This window comes from Coregonus lavaretus (genome assembly GCF_964263955.1).
Source record: "Coregonus lavaretus genome assembly, chromosome: 19".
Lineage (NCBI taxonomy): Eukaryota > Metazoa > Chordata > Actinopteri > Salmoniformes > Salmonidae > Coregonus > Coregonus lavaretus.
Window position 1 is genome coordinate 18945621 of NC_140006.1, and position 22375 is coordinate 18967995.

Here is a 22375-nt window from a genome sequence, read left to right on the forward strand (position 1 = left end):
TCTTATCTACCTCAGTCTTTGAACAGGAGCCAAACCGACCAGAGGCCATATCCAAACCAAAGTAACTACAGTATTTTCATAGTCTAAACCAGGGTTCTTCAATTCCGGTCCTGGAGGGCCGAAACACTTCTGTTTTTTATTTCTACCTGGTAGTTAATTGCACTCACCTGGTGTCCCAGGACTGAATTAGCCCCTGATTAGAAGGAGAGGATGAAAAACAGAGGTGTTTCGGCCCTCCAGGACCGGAATTTAAGAACCCTGGTCTAAACCATGGCCATTGTATAGCCTCATAACCAAACCTACACAGTCATAAGATAAATGGAATAATAACCAGATGCACAAACTTTGTTAATTTAGAGAAATCAGTCTAAATTAATTGGTGACCAAACAAGCATGAGCAGTCTTATGATTGTCACGATCGTCGTACGGAATAGACCAAGGCGCAGCGTGATGAACGAACATGTTTATTTATCTATAGTGATAAATACTGACAATGAACAAAACAACAAACGACTCGTAACGTGCTAGGTAACATAGACCAACACAGAACAAGAACCCACAAACACAAAGGGAAAAACAGACAGTTTAAATATGGCTCCCAATCAGAGACAACCAGCCACAGCTGACACTCGTTGCCTCTGATTGGGAGTCACTCAGGCCAATATAGAAATACACAAACTAGAACTCCCAACATAGAAACAGAACACATAGAATGAACACACCCTGGCTCAACATATAGAGTCCCAGAGCCAGGGTGTGACAATGATACTGCAGTGAGTTGACTCTTTCAAATTAAACAGTTGCCCTTGCCATGCAGTTTGATTATAATAAATAGTTATGTTCTTATCTTGTATGGACTCGATTTCTCCAGATTTTTTCTCTAAGAAATACGAATCACATTTTTTCTCTAAGAAAAACAAATCTTCGCACTGATTTCCAAAGGCTAACCTCGGAAAGCAACCAATTATTTGCTCAGTATTTACAGAGGAGCTCTCAGATTCAAGAGCACCCTAATTCGTATAATGTTTTCAAATGCTACTTACAGTAGGTTTATGCTTGGCTGTGAGTGAGTGTGTGATGGTTTTGTATATTCTGCTAGGTACTGACTGAGTTCTTGTCTCCTATTTTGTATAATTTGTAAAAGGGACTGTCAACCCTCTCCCAGCATTACCCCCGGTAGCTTTCCTTATTCTGTCAATCTCATAAGGAGTGGATAGGAAAGAGGAAGATTTTGACATTATTTCTTGAGATTAGAAGTTAGCTAATACCTGAGCCACAACAGTATGGCCAGTATTGTCCTGTCTATTCCAGTATGGCCAGAATTGTCCTGTCTATGGGGGAATAAAATCAACAAAAGATTTGAAATGCTAAGGGTAATGGTTGTACTGTAAAGCCATTTTTTAGACTGGTGGTATACTGTCTGAAGGATATATAGCACCAGAAATAATGCACCAAAATAATATATATTACAATAAATAATAGTCTTTGGCCTACATTTAACGTACATCAAAGGAGAAAGTACGAAATTCCTCACTTTAGTTTGAGAAAAATCTGACAGAACTCTCATTTTGTACATTTATACCAGATGAATTGTGTAATTATGTGGAGTTGTTCCCAAATAGTAGGCTACTCCTATACATTTTGCAATTTCATGACAAATTGGAAAACATATTTCACATCTGCAGCAATTAACAATCACCAAACAATGATTCAAGCCCCTGTATGGCATTTACCTGGCATCTAATATATAACTGACAAAATTGCCCTTCTAAGGCAAATAATGAAGTCATAACTTACTGTCTACAATAAGCAGTATGGCCAGTATTTTCCTGTCTATGCCAGTTTGGCCAGTATTGTCCTGTCTATAACAGTATGGCCAGAATTGTCCTGTCTATGCCAGTATGGCCATAATTGTCCTGTCTATGCCAGTATGGCCAGTATGTTCCTGTCTATGCCAGTTTGGCCAGAATTGTCCTGTCTATGCCAGTATGACCAGTATTTTCCTATATATGCCAGTATGGCCAGAATTGTCCTGTCTATGCCAGTATGGCCAATATTTTGCTATCTTGCCAGTATGGCCAGAATTGTCCTGTCTATGCCAGTATGGCCAGTATTTTCCTATCTATGCCAGCATGGCCAGAATTGTCCTGTCTAGGCCAGTATTGTTATTATGCTCTCTATGCCAGGTCCATTCAGCAGTGAGAGTGAGGGAGCAGAGGTAAATTAGCGACGGACACATTTATGGACCCACTTCCTGACCTTCTTGATGAATGGTTTTTGGCATGGCTCAGCCTAGAACTATCAGGTGGGTGTCAACTTCAGTCCAACAGGAGCATTTCACAAACTGGTGCTGCCCCATTATAGCACTGAATATCCAGGAATTGTTCATTATGACCAATTATGTGGTCCTCTGTAGCTCAGCTGGTAGAGCACAGCGTTTGTAACGCCAAGGTAGTGGGTTCGATCCCCGGGACCACCCATACACAAAAATGTATGCACGCATGACTGTAAGTCGCTTTGGATAAAAGCGTCTGCTAAATGGCATATTATATTATATTGTGTTGTGGGGATATATAGTTGTGTAAACATACAATTTATAGCTTCAACATATTAATTTGCGAGTTCTGCTTACATTTCCCCAGCCCCTGTCACGGATTCTGCCGAGACTGCCCTTCCTTCTGGTTCGGGCAGGCTTCGGCGTTCGTCGTCACCGGAGTACTAGCTGCTGCCGCTCTATGTTAGATGTTTCTATGTTCACTTGATTGTTGTCTGTTGTTGCACACCTGTTCCCCATTATGTTAGTTTGTCTGCCTATTTAACCTGTACACGTCCACTGTTTGGTGTGCGTGTTTATTGTATGTACGAGTGTCATTAGTGTGAGCGGGTTTTGCTCCTCCTTTGTTGTTTTGGAGGGTTTTTCCTTGTATTTCTTTACTACTCAGTAAAGTGGTTCTTCATCTCATTCTGTGTCCTGCGCTTGACTCTGGCCTACCGCATTCCACCGACATTCGTGACAGCCCCATCCCTCATATTTATACCAAACCAAGTGGCTGGGCTGAAACACAAACTCTGGATTGTGGCTTTAAAGAGGTGTAACTGATTGTTTACCCCCTGGTGAGTTTCTTAATTGAAATTAATTCATTGTGTTCCATTAAGAACAGACGATAATATACCAATATATAAGTTAATGGCTTGAGTGAAGTGAAGCAAATAATCAGACATGGTTGTCTCAATTAACATTAATGCATTAATTTAACTAATAGTTATTCATGCACATTACAGTGCCTGAATCATCAAAAGACTTGAAATGCTAAGGGTAATGGTTGTACTGTAAAGCAATACTCCTAGACAATTTCATGACAAATTGGAAAACATATTTCACATCTGCAGCAATTAACAATCACCATCAATGATTCAAGACCCTGTATGTCATTTACCTGCCGTCTAATATATAACTGACAAAATTGCCCTTCTAAGGCAAATTATAAAGTCATAACTTACTGCCTATAATAAGCAAACATCATTGTATTGTCTAAAATAAATTACCTATTTGAGCCAATGTGCTGTACGTGCTCTAACCAAACATTGTGCATTTTAACTAATTCCCACATTGACAAAACACAATTAACACCACTGGAATAACATCATCTGAAATCTATTTTTAAGTTGCAATTCTGTACAAAAGTAATTAAGAAACAAGGCAACAGTAAACATGTCGTCCCCGACAAATGATGCAGCGCCCCCCTTGGGCCAATCAGTGTAATTTTGTAAATGACAGATCATTATGGTAATGATGCATTCACCCAAGTTTCGTCAAAAACGGGCCAGTGCTGTCTGAGATATAGCGTGTGACTAACGTACAATCGAACGTACAGACGGAGACAGATCCACAGTTCCCTCCCCGATTTCATCATGAGGGACAACAACAGTAAACATGTTGTCCCCCACGAATGATGCAGCGACCCCGCTTGGGCCAATTGAGATATTGTGTGTGACTAACAAATTTCAGTTATCGTGTGTGACCACAGATTATCCATTATATTGACCAGATACTCAAGTGGCCGCTCTAACAATGAAAATAAATGTCTTAAAAAATGGAAGGCAGTCAGACCACTATAGCCAATGAGAGGGCAGATACGCGTGTGAACAACAGGTTTATTTTCTCAAAGTTGCCTGGATGTCACTTGTCCTACTTGTGTCAGTACACTCATAACAACCTAAGCACTACGAAACTTCTATTTCATTAAATAAGCCACACGTAGCAAATAAGCCATTCAATTTTTTGTTAACCAAATTCAACAATCTCTCATTGACCTCCATACAAAAACTCCTTGTTTGGTGTGTGAAAACAACGAAAAAACACCACCTCCTGGATAGAATGAAGTTTGGGCCCAGTTATCCCTCTCGCTTCGCCTTGTCCTCTCTGGTGTGACAAACAAATTTCAGTTAATTACTATAGCTCCCACCTTGGGCAAATCTTTGTAAATGCCAGATCTCGATGGCAAGAAGCATCATTCACCCAAGTTTAGTCAAAATCTGGCCAGTGCTGTCTGAGATATCATGTGTGATTAACGTACAAACTATCGTACATATGGACGGATGGAGACCTATCCACAGTCCCCTCTCCAATCTCAACAAACATAGCACCAGACTTCCATGCAGCTTATAGTGGAAAAGCAAATTGGCCTACCAGGTTGAGCAGAGACCAACAGGCATCTAGCTGTCAAGGTACCATTGCTTAAATAATTGGTTAAGCAGGCTATCTACATTAATCAGACATTACCTAAAATTGTCCAGCACACTAGGCTACTTAGTGACTGTAAAACATCCAACAAATACCTGCCAGCACCAGACTGAAATTCAGTGGCAGAGATATGCTAGCTAATCTTTAAGTCAACGCCTCGTTTATTGCTACCTTTTGTCACTTGCGTGCTAAGTATATTGTTAAACAGAAAGAGAGAGATTGCAGACCAGCTAGGGCTGGGCAATATGGCCAAAATATCTTATCGCGGTATTTGTCTACTTTTTTGACAGTATGGTATTTGGCAGTATTTTATGTTTTTGAATAATAAAAGTTCTACATTTGCTTTAGGAGTAGTGGCAACACATACAGTGGGGAGAACAAGTATTTGATACACTGCCGATTTTGCAGGTTTTCCTACTTACAAAGCATGTAGAGGTCTGTAATTTTTATCATAGGTACACTTCAACTGTGAGAGACGGAATCTAAAACAAAAATCCAGAAAATCACATTGTATGATTTTTAAGTAATTAATTTGCATTTTATTACATGACATAAATATTTGATACATCAGAAAAGCAGAACTTTAATATTTGGTACAGAAACCTTTGTTTGCAATTACAGAGATCATACGTTTCCTGTAGGTCTTGACCAGTTTTGCACACACTGCAGCAGGGATTTTGGCCCACTCCTCCATACAGACCTTCTCCAGATCCTGCAGGTTTCGTGGCTGTCGCTGGGCAATACGGACTTTCAGCTCCCTCCAAAGATTTTCTATTGGGTTCAGGTCTGGAGACTGGCTAGGCCACTCCAGGACCTTGAGATGCTTCTTACGGAGCCACTCCTTAGTTGCCCTGGCTGTGTGTTTCGGGTCGTTGTCATGCTGGAAGACCCAGCCACGACCCATCTTCAATGCTCTTACTAAGGGAAGGAGGTTGTTGGCCAAGATCTCGCAATACATGGCCCCATCCATCTTCCCCTCAATACGGTGCAGTCGTGCTGTCCCCTTTGCAGAAAAGCATCCCCAAAGAATGATGTTTCCACCTCCATGCTTCACGGTTGGGATGGTGTTCTTGGGGTTGTACTCATCCTTCTTCTTCCTCCAAACACGGCGAGTGGAGTTTAGACCAAAAAGCTATATTTTTGTCTCATCAGACCACATGACCTTCTCCCATTCCTCCTCTGGATCATCCAGATGGTCATTGGCAAACTTCAGACGGGCCTGGACATGCGCTGGCTTGAGCAGGGGGACCTTGCGTGCGCTGCAGGATTTTAATCCATGACGGCGTAGTGTGTTACTAATGGTTTTCTTTGAGACTGTGGTCCCAGCTCTCTTCAGGTCATTGACCAGGTCCTGCCGTGTTGTTCTGGGCTGATCCCTCACCTTCCTCATAATCATTGATGCCCCACGAGGTGAGATCTTGCATGGAGCCCCAGACCGAGGGTGATTGACCGTCATCTTGAACTTCTTCCATTTTCTAATAATTGCGCCAACAGTTGTTGCCTTCTCACCAAGCTGCTTGCCTATTGTCCTGTAGCCCATCCCAGCCTTGTGCAGGTCTACAATTTTATCCCTGGTGTCCTTACACAGCTCTCTGGTCTTGGCCATTGTGGAGAGGTTGGAGTCTGTTTGATTGAGTGTGTGGACAGGTGTCTTTTATACAGGTAACGAGTTCAAACAGGTGCAGTTAATACAGGTAATGAGTGGAGAACAGGAGGGCTTCTTAAAGAAAAACTAACAGGTCTGTGAGAACTGGAATTCTTACTGGTTGGTAGGTGATCAAATACTTATGTCACACAATAAAATGCAAATTAATTACTTAAAAATCATACAATGTGATTTTCTCTCACAGTTGAAGTGTACCTATGATAAAAAATTACAGACCTCTACATGGTCCTTGTGGTCCTCTGTAGCTCAGCTGGTAGAGCACGGCGCTTGTAACGCCAAGGTAGTGGGTTCGATCCCCGGGACCACCCATACACAAAAAATGTATGCACGCATGACTAAGTCGCTTTGGATAAAAGCGTCTGCTAAATGGCATATTATTATTATTATTACATGCTTTGTAAGTAGGAAAACCTGCAAAATCGGCAGTGTGTCAAATACTTGTTCTCCCCACTGTATGTGATTTCTGTAAGGGTTGGTGTGACCCAGGTGCGGTGCAGGATATACAGTAGGCAGTTGGCAGAGATGGTGAAACAAGGATCTTTACTGGTGGTCCCGAAGCCAAAATACAAAATAATGGACTTATCACTATAAAAGAAAGTTGGAGCAATTAAGTCTCCAAAAACCGGCTGACAGCCAAAATACGAAATACGAAATACTACCTACGACTGAAACAAATAACGAAACAGGGAGAACACTTCTCAAGTACCTGTGCATAGGTCTCCGATCAGACACCGAGTAGTACTGCTGGACATAGAAACTAACAGAGAAAACTGAGCAAGGGAACACAGGGAAGTGAGGGCATAAAGACACAGGTGAACAGGTAGACACAGGTTACACCAATAGGATACTGATTAGTCCAGACTGTGAGTGAGGAGGTGCCTAAGGTTGTCGGAGGATGACACCTAGTGGGTCACTCCGGAACTGCGACCCCCTCCTGTAACAGATTTCAATGGGTCTTCCTCCATTCTGATTGTATTATACTGTTCAATTAAACAACCCCAAAACATTTTCTACATTTTCATCAATTTCTGCATTTCCTGCACTCATTTCAGATCATTTACACACTGCCACGTAGGGCTGCGCGATATTGGCAAAATATCTTGGCCTTGTTTTTTACCAAATGTTGCAATTGCTATTTGACTAGCAATTTAGATCAAAACACTTGGGTGAACTGTTGGAATCATGGAAATAGAATGATTATTCAAATTCTATATTTAGAATATAATAGTGGGCATTTTGAATACAGTGTTTGACATGACAACGAATGAAAATGCCAGGGAGGAGTTATTTTGACATGGTAGGAACCAAAGTCTTGGTGAGTGTTTCCTAGGGGACCCTATAATCTTTGGCTACATTAAATGTTTTCTCTTAGCTACTTCATGGAGCTAACATATTTATGCTTTGCCTATTCCTCTTTGATTTAGAGCAGGGGTCCCCAAACTTTTTCCTGTGAGGGCCACATAACTTTTCCCTTCTCTGATGGGGGGCCGGTGTCAGTTTGTAACAGAAAAAGTGTGACGATCGTAGGGGAGCTTAAAAAATTTATTGTTTTCCAGAAAGCCACACATAACCAAATAACCCTTTCCAGGTTCTTTACAGAAAAAAAGTCAGGAAACAAATAATAACACTATTAATGAAATAAATAATAACTAAATAACCCTCTCTGAGTTCTTCACAGAAAAAACAGGAAATAAATAACACTATTTATGAAATAAATAATAACTAAATAACTCTCTCTGGGTTCTTCATAGAAAAAAAAGCCATGGAACATTAACTTTCTGTTGTGCCATGTACAATCTTAACAGATAAAAGTTCAGCTCAGTTGTCAGAGCTGAGTTCTTGTGTTCCTTCCTTATAATCCTTTTGTAGGTTCCAGTAGGCTTGTAGACACCGCTGTTTGCAGCTCTCTCTCATCAACTTCCCTGTGAAAACCACAAAGGAAGCAGGTTGAGAAACTGAACTAAGTGATACAGCACCTACACAGCACAATACATTTCACTACCAGTATGGTTGTAAAGATGGATTTTATCCCAGTAGATTTTATTATGATTATATTTGTTTATGCTCAGAATGACTCATTCAAGTCAGAAAAGTGAGCTTACCTATGTATGTTCATCAGTGTGAACTGTGGGCCTGCATCTGGCTGGTGAGAAGTTGAATATCAGGTTCCATTCTAGTTACAGCCAGTCTCAAGCACTGATGCAAATGTTCATCTGTCAATCTTGATCTCATCGGAGTTTTCAGCAGTTTCATGCGAGAAAAGGTTTTCTCGCAGATATACGTGCTGCCAAAAACTGTGGACATTTTCATTGCGTGTTTTTTGATGTTTGGATATGTGTCGTTTGGGAGGGCGGCATAGAAGTCAATGAGACTGTTGGGCTTGAATGCGTCTTTCAGAACATCACAGTTCTGTAACTCAGCCAACTCAAACTGATATGAAGGCTGGGCTTCATCAATGTCGGCAACAAAGGGGTTCTGAAAAAGACGGATTTATTTTGCATGAACATGTAGTTCACTGAATCGCACACCGAACTCCGCCTTCAGCATTTCCAGTGCTTCCACGCACTTTTCAGCTGGGAACGGGACCGCTGGGTTCTCTGTCGACAGGTTTTGGGTAGCAGGAAGATGGACGAAGTTGCGCTTTTTCACTTGTTCCAAAAGCAGCGCTAATTTCACCTCAAATGCTTTTATGTGTGAATACATGTCGCAAATGAGTTTCCCCTCGCCTTGTAGCTGCAAGTTAAGGCTGTTAAGTATTTCTGTCACGTCTGTTAAAAATGCGAGGTGCCATTTCCATTCTGGGTCGATCAGCTCTGGGACTGTTTTGTCTTTTAAATGAAGAAATGCGTTAATTTCGGGTAGCAGCTCGTAAAAACGCCTCAAAACTCTGCCCCGGCTCAGCCATCGGACCTCTGTGTAGTACAGCACATCTCCGTGCGTAGACTCCAGTTCAGACAGGAATTCTTGGAACTGCCTGTGTTTAAGTCCCTTTGCTCTGATGAAGTTTATGCACGACACCACAACCTTCATTACAGAATCCCACGTCAACACTTTGCAGCACAGTGCTTGCTGGTGAATTAGGCAGTGGACTCGTAGCGGGGCGGTGAGACCCCTTTTTTCCAACTCCCGGTTCATGCGTCCTATTAGACCGCGAGTTTCGCCCACCATGCTAGGAGCCCCGTCAGTCGTGATGCTAGCTAGCTTTGACCAGTCCAGGTCCAACTTCTCCATGGTTTGGCACACTTTGTCAAAAATATCCTCTCCCGTTGTAGTCCCTTTGAGACTTTGGAGGGCTGCCAGCTCCTCGCATATCTCAAAGTTTGCGCTAACTCCACGAATAAAAATGAGCAGTTGCGCTGTGTCTTGCACGTCCGTGCTCTCATCCAGTGCTAATGAAAAAAGGTCAAATTCTTTCGTCTTCTGCTGCAGCTGGGCATATACATTACTCCCGATTTCTTCAACGCGTCTGGTGATTGTACTCGCCGACAGACTTACGGCATTAAATGCATCTTTCTTCTCGGGACACACCTCCTCCGCGACAGCATCCATACATTTCTTAACAAACTCTCCGTCAGTGAAAGGCTTACCGCTGCTTGCTATCAGTTTAGCAACCCGAAAGCTGGCCCGAACGGATGCCTGGTTCAGCTGAGCTTGGCGTACAAATGTATTCTGCTGAGATAGTAGTCCACTTTTTAGCTTTGAGAGTTTGTCTGCTCGTATTTGGCCTTGCAAGCTATCGTACTTGTCTTTGTGACGGGATTCATAGTGTCGGCGAAGATTGTATTCTTTGAATACCGCCACCGTCTCTTGACAGATGAGACAAACAGCCTTTTCTTTGCATTGAACAAAAAAATAATCGTTTGTCCACTGCAGGTTAAATACCCTGCATTCTGAATCAATTTTTCTCTTACCTAACCTTTTCGCCATTATTCCGTTCTCTCTTTGACAGGGCCGGGCCTAGGATTTTTTTTCTGGAGGCCAAATAGGAAAAAAATCCGATAGCGTCTCTGGTATTGTTCAGAGGGCCGGGCCAAATGTGCTGACGGGCCGTATTCGGCCCGCGGGCCGTAGTTTGGTGACCACTGATTTAGAGTATACTGTTCTACAAACAAGATGCTGATTTAGGCCTACACCATCACTGGTATTAGGCTGTATAGCTAGCTACATTTGCTCTGACTCAGTACATTTATTAGCTAGCTAGCCAACTAACTAGCGATTGTCATTAGCGGCTAACACAAACTAGCGATTAGCATTAGCAATAACATGATTTAGCCACAACTTGTTAAGAAAAGACAAACTAGCTGTTTGCAGATGTAAGAAACAAACAAATAGTGTAATTATAGAACTCTTGTGGGTTTATTTTAAGAAGCAAAGCGGAAACAGCATCATTGTCATCAACATTGTTGCATGACCATGCAGACTGAAAGCAAGTGTCTCGTGGTCGAGCAACAACAAATGTGCTCCTTGAGTGACAGGGGCAGGGCTAGATCTGTGTCGAGAGAGAGGAGAGAGATGATGGATGTTACACACGGCATATCACATTTAACAAACCAAACCAATCAAATACCGTTATAGTAGGTTAAGTAAAAACCCAAACCGGTCCGTGCATCAATACCGGTATATAGTAAAATACGGTATACCGCCCAGTCCTAAGACCAGCCATGGTACTGACATTTTAGATGACTCAGAATCAACAACAATAGCATCATTTCTTCCACAGTCTTCTGAGTCAGAGACCGCTACATCAGTTAAGCATATTAAATGAGTGTTGTGTGTTTTGTGCTGTGAGAGTTGGTAAGGATTCACTTGATTACTCATCGTTCTGCACTGCCTGGGCCAGAGGACTACAGTAACTATATTTAAATTTTGCACAACAGTGACTCTGCAGAAAACAGAGCAATAACACTCTGAGGTACACTGACTGACTGACTGACTGAAGCGTCTACAGTAAAATCTCTTTGTGCTACTGTGTATTCATCACACAAACCCTTATAGCATACATCCACAGTGAAATCCAGTCAACATCTGGGACAATTCATATAGATGGATGGATGACCAAACCGTCCCTCTCCAGAGTGTACAGAAATATGAGGTGTGATATAGTCTTCCTCTTTCCCCTGCTCAGCTCTGGGACTACAGTAAATTGGGATGAAGATGTCCATGGCCACAACCTCACCATGACATCCAGCCTTTCTATACCCTCTTCATCTTTCCTTCAGAGGAAGAGCAGCAGCCATAGCTAAAGGGCAACATCAGGATCAGTGCTTCTCATTTGTCTTTTCACAGTGGAATTGGCTTTCATTTGGCACAATTTAGCAGACATGAAAACATCAGTCGTGTGCAAAGCAGCATGGATAAATATTTGACATTATCAAATAATCTTGGTCTCCAAAGTCATGCATTTTCTCCATCGCTATGTCCACATTGTAGCCTAGCAGTTAAGAGCATTGGACCAGTAACTGAAAGGTTGCTGCTTCAAATCCCCCGAGCCAGCAAAGTGGAAAAATCTGCCTTTCTGCTCTTGAGCAAGGCAGTTAACCCCCAACAACTGCTCCTCAGGCACAGATGATATCGATTAAGGCAGCCACCCACAACACTGAGTCAGAGGGGTTGGGTTAAATGCATTCAGTTGTGCAACTGACTAGGTATCCCCTTCCCCACATCAATTATTAGCTTTTCTAGCTCTATAGACTTTTTATCTCAAACTTTCAACGGTTATATTGTCGCACCAAAACGCCAAGGTGAAAACAAACGTATGAATTGAATGTTAAAGAGATGTGGGACCAACAGGTGGACAACTCTCTAAAACAAAAGCTATATCTCCAAGTGTGAAGTGAAAAGACAGCTCAGTCCTATAGGTCCGTACCACCAGAGAGAGAGAGAGAGAGAGAGAGATCTGTATGTGTGGTCAACATACAGTACCAGTCAAAAGTTTGGACACACCTACTCATTCCAAATGATAATCCCAATAAGCCCAAACCAGATGGGATGGCATATCGCTGCAGAATGCTATGGTAGCCATGCTGGTTGACTGTACCTTGAATTCTAAATAAATCACAGACAGTGTCACCAGAAAAGCACACCCACACCGTAACACCTACTCCTCCATGCTTTACGGTGGGAAATACACATGCGGATATCATCCGTTCACCCACACCGCGTCACATAGACACGCCGGTTGGAACCAAAAATCTCCAATTTGGACTCCAGACCAAAGGACATATTTCCACCGGTCTAATGTCCATTGCTCATGTTTCTTGGCCCAAGCAAGTCTCTTCTTATTATTGGTGTCCTATAGTAGTGTTTTCTTTGCAGCAATTCGACCATGGAGGCCTGATTCACAGTCTCCTCTGAACAGTTGATGTTGAGATGTATCTGTTACTTCAACTCTGTGAAGCATTTATTTGGGCTGCAATTTCTGAGGCTGGTAACTCTAATGAACTTATCCTCTGCAGCAGAGGTAACTCTGGGTCTTCCTTTCCTGTGGCGGTCCTCATGAGAGCAAGTTTCATCATAGCGCTTGATGGATTTTGCGACTGCACTTGAAGAAAAGTGCAGTCCATTACTAGGCTTACTACAGCTATTATTTGATTAACCTGGCACTACTACCATTTCTACTGCTGGTCCTAGTGCAAAAATATTGAGTAAATAATTTGGTGTGAATATCGCTCTACTGGGTAAACGATTCCCCCAGGAGCATACCCCCCCCCCCCCCCCCCCCCCCCCCTAAAGGTGCGGACTCCGACCGCACAAACCTGACATAACAGGGTAGGGTCCGGGTGGGCGTTCCGCCTCGGAGGCGGATCCGGGCGTGACGACCACATTCTCTCAGCCTCCCCGTTGCGCCCCTGGTCTGGTCTGGACCTCGGCGCGCTACTTCCCCTCTTCTTCCTCCCACGATGCACCAAGCCCTGTCTGGGCCCTGGTGTGGGAGACCCCGAACCTGGAGAGGGGCTGACGTCTGGGTCTGGACTGGAGCCGCTGACCGGAGCTGGACAGGGCACCGGTGGAGCGGACTGCTCTGGCTCTGGAGTGGAGCTGCTGACCAGAGCTGGACTGGACCCCGGTGGAGCAGACTGCTCTGGTTCCGGAGTGGATCCGCTGACCAGAGCTGGACTGGGCACCGGTGGAGCGGACTGCTCTGGCTCCGGAGTGGAGCCGCTGACCGGAGCTGGACTGGACCCCGGTGGAGCAGAATGCTCTGGCTCCGGAGTGGAGCAGCTGACCGGTGCCAGACCAGCTTATCTTGGGGCTGCTTCTCAGGTTTTCCTCCTGACCGAGTCCTTTTTGTTCGCTATTTCTCCTCTCCTGCCTGGGCATCTACCTTCGCCCATGGTCCTTTCCCCGCAAATATCTCCTCCCAAGACCACATCTTCCCCACCTGTGTCCAGGGTGTTTGCTCCTCCTGGGCACGCTGCTTGGTCCGTGTTTGGTGGGATCTTCTGTCACGGACATTGAAGGACGGGTCAGACCAAGGCGCAGCGTAAAATGCATACATGTTTATTAATCAAAATAAAAACACGAACAAAGTAACATGAAGTCCTCAGGCTAAACACAATACAAGCCTATACACGGAACAAGATCCCACCACTAATGATGCAAACAGGCTACTTAAGTATGTTCCCCAATCAGAGACAACGAGCGACAGCTGCCTCTGATTGGGAATCACACCCGGCCAAACATAGAAACACAAAACCTAGAATGAGAACATAGAAATAATAACATAGAACTTCACACCCTGACTTAACATACAAGAGTCCCATAAATCAGGGCGTGACAGTAATAGTGTCAGTATAGGTGTTTTGCCATAAGAAACCATACCAAAATTGGAAAGTTTGTGCTTAACAATCATCTGTGTGTTATTATTTATCATATCCGTTCCTACGCGCTTAGAAAAAAGGGAGGGATAAGGTTCTAACAAGACCCTTATTCATCCTAAGAACCATTTTTGGAAGAAAGGGTTATTTTATGATTCTTTGGAAGGCAAAGAAGGAATCTTTGGAAGGCAAGAAGGGTTCTACATAGACCTGGTACATGTGGAGGGAGCTGAAGGTTCGAGTTGCCAAACGTCAGCCTCGAAACCTTTATGACTTGGAGAAGATCTGCAAAGAGGAGTGGAACAAAATCCCTCCTGAGATGTGTGCAAACCAGGTGGCCAACTACAAGAAACATCTGACCTCTGTGATTGCCAACAAGGGTTTTGCCACCAAGTACTAAGTCATGTTTTGCAGAGGGGTCAAATACTTATTTCCCTCATTAAAATGCAAATCAATTTATAACATTTCTGACATGCGTTTTTCTGGATTTGTTGGTTGTTATTCTGTCTCTCACTGTACAAATAAACCTACCATTAAAATTATAGACTGATAATTTCTTTGTCAGTGGGCAAACGTACAAAATCAACAGGGGATCAAATACTTTTTTCCCTCACTGTACGTCTCCGAGTCCCTGGGCCAGGGGTTCATACGTCCCTCCACTTCGCTCGCCTCCTCAAGTTTCTTTTTTGTGAAGAAGAAAGACGGAGGTCTGCGCCCTTGTATTGATTACCGAGCACTTAACAAGGCGACAATTCGTTATAGTTATCCTCTACCCCTCATTCCATCTGTAATCGAGGGTGTATGTCTCCTCCTGCTCGGTGTGCGCCCAGAGTAAGGCACCTAGGAACCTCCCAGCGGGTAAGTTACAGCCCTTACCAGTTCCACAACGGCCATGGTCCCATTTGTGTATTGACTTTCTCACTGATCTTCCCCTCTCTCAGGGTAACACCACCATCCTGGTCGTTGTGGACCGCTTTTCTAAAGCCTGCCGCCTCCTTCCTCTGCCCGGTCTCCCCACGGCCCTGCAGACTGCGGAGGCCCTGTTTACTCACGTCTTCCGGCACTACGGGGTGCCAGAGGACATAGTGTCTAACCGGGGTCCCCAGTTTACATCCAGGGTCTGGAAGGCGTTCATGGAATGTCTGGGGGTCTCGTCAGCCTGACCTCTGTGTTTCACCCCGAGTCTAATGGGAAGGTGGAACGGGTGAATCAGGATGTGGGTAGGTTCCTGCGGTCGTACTGCCAGGACCGACCAGGGGGAGTGGTCGGTGTTCTTGCCATGGGCCAAATATGCCCAGAACTCTCTCTGCCACTCCTCCACTAGCCTATCGCCATTTCAATGTGTTTTAGGTTATCAGCCTGTTCTGGCACCATGGCATCAGAGCCAGACCGAAGCTCCTGCGGTGGATGACTGGTTTCGGCGCGCGGAGGAGACGTGGAATACCGCTCACGCTGACCGCCACCGCAGTGAGGCCCCGGTCTTTGTACCGGGTGATCGGGTCTGGCTTTGTGTGTGATTGTTTATTGTGGAGGTTAGATTAGCTCGGTGGAGCTCTTTGTATTTTGTATCGCCGGGATATTTCACCCATGTGCCTTGTTGTTTTCCAGTGCACCTGATTTCCACACTGGAGTGTTTGACGTAATGCTGCGTACCACTGTGTTTTCGGAGTAAACCTTTTATTCTGTGATTTACCCTCCTGCGCCTGACTCCTTCAAACCCAAAATATTGAGTCATTGAAACTGAAACAGTGCATCCCGAATGGAGGTAGCAAACAATGTACCAGGCCAGCTGTGATTTACAACCTGATAGCAATATTTGTTGGACTACCAAGACATTTATTGGTGAATTATTTTAATCATGCATTGAACTGCATCCATCTATTCTGCCAACAATGCCTTAGTGTACATCATGGAACGTTGAGTCAAAAATAAATATTTTTAGAACCTCTTAAAAAGTTGGTTTTGTAGCATAAACTGGGAATTTGATATGTTTGACTAATATTATGATTGTCTGTTTGTTTCATATCTGAAAAGTAGTTAAAACGCTATCTGTTCCACTTTAAACTTTAGTTCACCGGTTACTTTGTGTGCTAAACGTGAAATGTTTTTTTGCAAGAAGTAATAGTTGTCAATTCCGATTGGGAAATACTTAATGGTTCTGTTTTTGTATTCTTATGACTGGGACCTACTGGCTTATTATGTCCCGAGTTTATGAACCGCTTATCCTTTAACATCATGCTGTGTGTGACTGCTGTCTTTCCACCGGCCCTATGCAATGGTGTAGTGGTGCCTGGAGAAGTGGGTATACTCAAATCTTGCCATACAGTTCACAAACAGCCAGCCCAGCAAAGTAAAAGCACCCTGTGTGAAAAATCCTATGTTTTCCTATGTTTTTTATGAGTTTTCCTATAGACTTTTCAGATTTTCACTCTCAAAATCACCCTTTTTTAAATAGAAAAAAGAAAACACTGTGATGGTCTAAGTCCACAACAATGCTTAAACCACATCAATCTAATTGGGTGGCCCTGTCAGGGCCTGGCTCCCCAGTGGGTGGGCCTCCGTCCACCCAGGCCCATCCATGTCTACGCCCCTGATGCAAACAGCACATGATGACAATTGCGCATCACAAATAGACTACTAACCAACACTTCGGACTAACCTTTTTCAATACCTGGTTTGCATACCCATTGTTGCCTTAGTTAGCATTTACTGGTAGGTTGAAACGTCTTTCCTACCGTACCGGCTACCAATGTCATTCTTCTGTGAGCTACTCCATGCCAAAACCAGTTGAGAACTGCATACTCTTGCTGCCCGCTGAAACTAGGCTATGTGTGCAGCGCGCATGTGAATATATTTCACGTGCTTTGCGATTGTGTAGGCTATTTGTGCATGATTTCTCTATTGTACTACATTATTGATAAGTTGTATACCTCCACTACACTACTTTGATACGCATCAATAGGGATTAAGAAGTGAGAATAAGCAATGCCCACTGAAATAAATTGGGTATATGGCTTACCTGCGTATACCCTCCACTACACCACAAACCTGTCACACACTGAAGGCCTATAGGTTCGCCACTGCGCAAACATGTCTATAATAGATATAAAGACTGTTAAGATATTCATGTTATAAGAAAGGAGTGTATATATATATGGCCTGCAAAAGCGTTTTATGCGCTGACTGAATGGAAACTGATAATTATGACTTTTGTGCTCCGCTGGACTCGTGAAGAAATTACGAGTCCTCACTGTCCAAGACCGAGTCAAGACCGAGTACAAATGTAGGCTAGTGGTAAAAAAATAAATCACAATTTAATCAATATTACATTCAGGCTGTAACACAACAAAATGTGGAAAAAGTCAAGGGTTTGAATACTTTCTTTACCCCTTTTTCATGATATCCAATTGGTAGTTACAGTCTTGTCCCATTGCTGCAACTCCCCTACGGACTCGGGAGAGGTGAAGGTCGAGAGCCATGCGTCCTCCGAAAACATGACCCTGCCAAGCCACACTTCTCGCTTAACCCAGAAGCACCAATGTGTCAGAGGAAACACCATCCAGCTGGCAACCATTGTCAGCTTGCAGGCACCCAGCCCGCCACAAGGAGTCGCTAGAGCACAACGGGACAACACTGGGCCAATTGTGCACCCCCTAATGGGTCTCCCGGTCACAGCCAGCTGAGACACAGTCTGGGATAAAACCCAGATCTGTAGTGACACCTCAAGCATTGCAATGCAGTGCCTTAGACCGCTGCGCCACTCGGGAGGGCTCAGGTGTGAATACTTTCTGAATGTACTTTTTGATTGGTTGATTATGCTACACAAAGGTAAATAATATACATTAGTTAGTAGTTTGATTTATTACACCCGTTACTGAGATGGTTGTTCCAGTTTATATGATTTATGTAGTCTCATTAATGAATTTCCCTACCCTGGCAGTCATTCTGAATGCAGGTTGCGGGTGATTAAAAGTCACAATTGTTGGATATCCTCACTTTGTCTGGATTCCAATAGGAATTACACATCACTTTGCAAGCCAGCATAATGTGACTTGCAGGCCTGATGTGGAGTTTCAGACCGCTGTGTTAGGGTATAACTAGGCCCTCAAAGAAAAGCCTCATGATATATGTTTTGTATTGTCAAAAATAGTTTAATTTGAAAGATAACATAAGATAAAAGTGTTATTGGTACAGTAGAACCATTCTACTGGAACCCTCATGGAGGGTTCTACGAAGAACCACTTACAGAGGGTTCTACCTAGCACCAAAAAGGGTTCCCCTATGGGGACAAGCTGAAGAACCCTATTGGGTTCTACTTGGCATCTATTTTTCTAAGAGTGTACTTAATGGCATTACAATGTGGCACTGTAGGTAGGAGAGTCATGCCTGGTTGACACCTGGTCACAGTACCTTATTGGCCAATTTCCATCAAGCCTGATGTTCTTGACAAAGACATCTTTGATTTATAGTATGAGCTGTATGGGGAGAGGGGGTATAGTTGGAACATAAACATGTCAATGACATGTCACCACCTTTTCATTCCCATAGGAACTAGGATCTGCCACTATACTGTACATCAACCAAATTGCTACCTTTGACCATTGACCTAGGCTGCTTAATTATCCTTTCAGAAGAATTTGTAACAATTACAGCATATTGATGATAAGGCCATGATACAGACCTAACATGTATAGCCTATCCTATGGTTTCATTGAGCTCAGCAAGCAGCTTACATTGAATACAAATGAAGAGTGTGTCAATCAAATCTAGCTAGGTATTAACCTCCATCTTAAAGCCAATGGATGGTAGCACTATGGGCCGAAAGGTCACTAGTTCAAGTCGACAAGGAGAAAAATCTGTAGACGGGCCCTTAAGCAAGGCCCTTAACCCTAATTGCTATAGGGTCGCTGTTGATAATGGCATTCCCTTGCTATTACCGCACTTTCCGAGGGTGTCTCAAGGAGAGTTGGGAAATGCACACACATTTTTTTGGGTTGCAATTCACACATGCTGCATGTATTCATATGTACATGTGTGAATTAGGACAAATATTATAAGATATACACCAACTGACCCCTCAAGTTGTTGACTTACCTTTACTTTAACAAACATTACTGTAAGAGGAGTGGAAATGTTATATATCTATTCATAATAGATAATAGATATTCAGGAGGGGCTTTCAGGTAAATCTATATACCTTCCTAAAAGGTATTAAAACCAGAATAGAGACTATAGTTTGGTTGCCATGGGGCTGGTGATATATTAGGCCAGGCTGGTATTGCATGTATTCCACATTATTAGCTGCAGAAGACTAACAACCAGTAGGCTGTACAACCATGTAAATAACTGGAATATGATTAATACCAGCAACTGTCTTACCGTGGCAGCAGAATTCCATAATCTACAAGTCTATATAATATCAAACTGTCCATGGCAATATGGGCAGTGTATAGCCTCTGCACTTCAACCTTGTTTTACATAATTGTGGATAGAAAGAGGACTGTCACGGAACTAGCTGGAGGAACTGCGGGTGCCTATACATTTGGACACGTCGGAGGCAAGAGGGGCTACTGCATGTTTCAACCTAAATTCCTTTCATATTTTACACTTAATAGGTTCTCTATCATAATCTGAATTAACTGTTCCCTATCGTAGGCTACATTACGCAGATGTGAGAGCCAATGATTATAGATTGTTAGGCTACTTATTAGATATTATATAGATCATGAAGAGCATAGCCTACTGGCTCCTAAATTAGGCTTTATGAAAGTGATAGTCTACAAATGGCGTATAAATAAAAGTGAACGTTTTTAAAGGTACAATGAATACATGATAGTGTCTCATGCACTAGTGTGCTATATCCCACTACACTAAATGCAAAGTACATTGTATTATACAATATAAATCGAGTGGTTGACTTGGAATGTCTATATATAGCTTACCTTATTTTCTGGTAACAGGTGGTGATGATATTAGATCCAGTCGGCCCTTTACATCAATCCCTTCTGAAATGTGTTTATTTATTCAGTGAAGGCAGCAGATTCTAAAAAATCTCGGTGAAATCATAGCCTACCTATCCTTCTGGCACCGTCGCCCACGATGTCCACACACTGAGGCAATGTGCGAAACCGTAAAGCATCCCACACTTAGCCTAGGCTACTCGAAAAACGTGTATTTTTTTTCCATATTTCTCAAGCAGAAACGAGACAGAGCATCCTTTCCGTCGACAGTCGTCGCCAGCAAGGCATGGGATAGATACAGTTTCACATTTTCCCTTACGGTGCGCCCTGGTGCCAAAATGACTGGCTAAAAATCACATGCGATTTGTTTTAACTCGCGTCAATCGCCTCAGTTGTTAATTTTCTCACGGACAACTCACATTTCTCCCAATGAGGAAATTAATGTGAATTTACGTTCACCGTTGATTAAGAAAATATATTATGCACATAGCCTAAGATAAGTACAAGCAAAAGGAGCGATTTAAAAGGCAATTATCGGCGAGTACTGCGGTATGGTTTCGTTAGGGAATGCGAACCCAGAGCAAATTAAAAGCAGATTCAAAGGAGCCGGTTCCAACTTTTTTTTTCTTCAAAACGGTGATTTTTTAAGTAGTAATTTGTGCAACATATTGGCTTGGAATACATGCTTATCAAGAAAATCTATTCCTAACCCGTTATCAGGGCTAGACACATGGTCTCCCTCTCAGGGCTGTGCTACTCAGAGAAAGCTATTCAGGATTCAATGTGTATCTCACATCAGATCAGGAAACTCACTTGCAGCTCCTCAATACATTAACAGACAGCTGTGTTCAGTGCCTTAAGATCCTCTACCCTGCACAATACACTGTCCCAAAGTCTAACACGTTACATTGAAGTTGCTCTTATACCTGTGTTATAACTCTGTCATTACATTGTAATAACATTAAGTTGTTAAATAGGACTTTAATAATTGCATTCCCCTTTGTAAGTGCATTGACTTACTATCTTAATTAACAATGGACTAATTTGAGCATCATCGGCCTGAGAGAAAAAATGGCCCTTATAAAAGAGTAATGTGAATTTGAATGCTATTATCACTTGCACCACATAAGGCTTCTTAGTCATGATGTCATCTCACGGGCATTTGATCCTCTTTTCACAAATTAGTTATTGTCGTTTCAGGTGATTTTCAAAATGATTGTTGATCATATGTATAGAACATTTCATCAAACTAACACTTTGCTGCCCTGGACATGACCTGATTAGCTTGAAGACGATGCACACCAATCTGCTTTAGCATCAAATCCCCCTATATAATACTACCTTGTAAGTAACCCCTGTATATTGGGTATCCATGTTGATTTAGATGCAGAAAGCTGCAGTATTGACTTGTGTTTTCACAATAAAGGTATGTTTTAAGTGTGTATACGTATAACTCATCCAAAATTTAAATCAGTGCACACAGCCTATCTTTGTGAAACATTGATGCTTTCTCACCATGGAAAACGTACCAACATTTACTTTGTTTTTTTTGGTTTATTGCGAAAAACCAATATAACATAAAGTACAACATAACACCAACATTCAAACATGCAAAAATACAAATACAAACAAACATATGAGCTGCACATCCATTACACAGTGTGTTGTCAGACAAATACACTCATGGTCAGTCAAGACAGTTTATCTAACGTGCTGGAACATTAGGTCTCACCCATAAAAAATGGAGCAATCCAACGAATTATGCACAGATAACCCCTCCTCCTATTCATAATTTAGCCAGGAAAGAAATACATTATTTATTGTCTCCAATTAAGTTTTGAAGATATGATAACCAGTTCACAATTAACTTTAAGTTAGCAACACAATGAGATTCTAAAATTTGATGAATCTGCCAATTTTAATTGCTATGGGAACTATTAAAATTCATCCTTTGTTTCATTATTTTTGCCAAATAATGCCATTGCCAAGAGTTAACTGGACACAAGGGGACGTAGAGTATACATTTCCTTATCTGCAGGCTCCGCTCAGCAGGCTCAGCATACAGAGGTAAATGTAATTATGCTGTTGAGGCTGACCTTGAAAGCCAACTAGTTAGATTTACATTTTAAGGAAGAATACCTTATTGGATTATTGACAAGGAAATGTATGATTTACTGCCTGCATACAC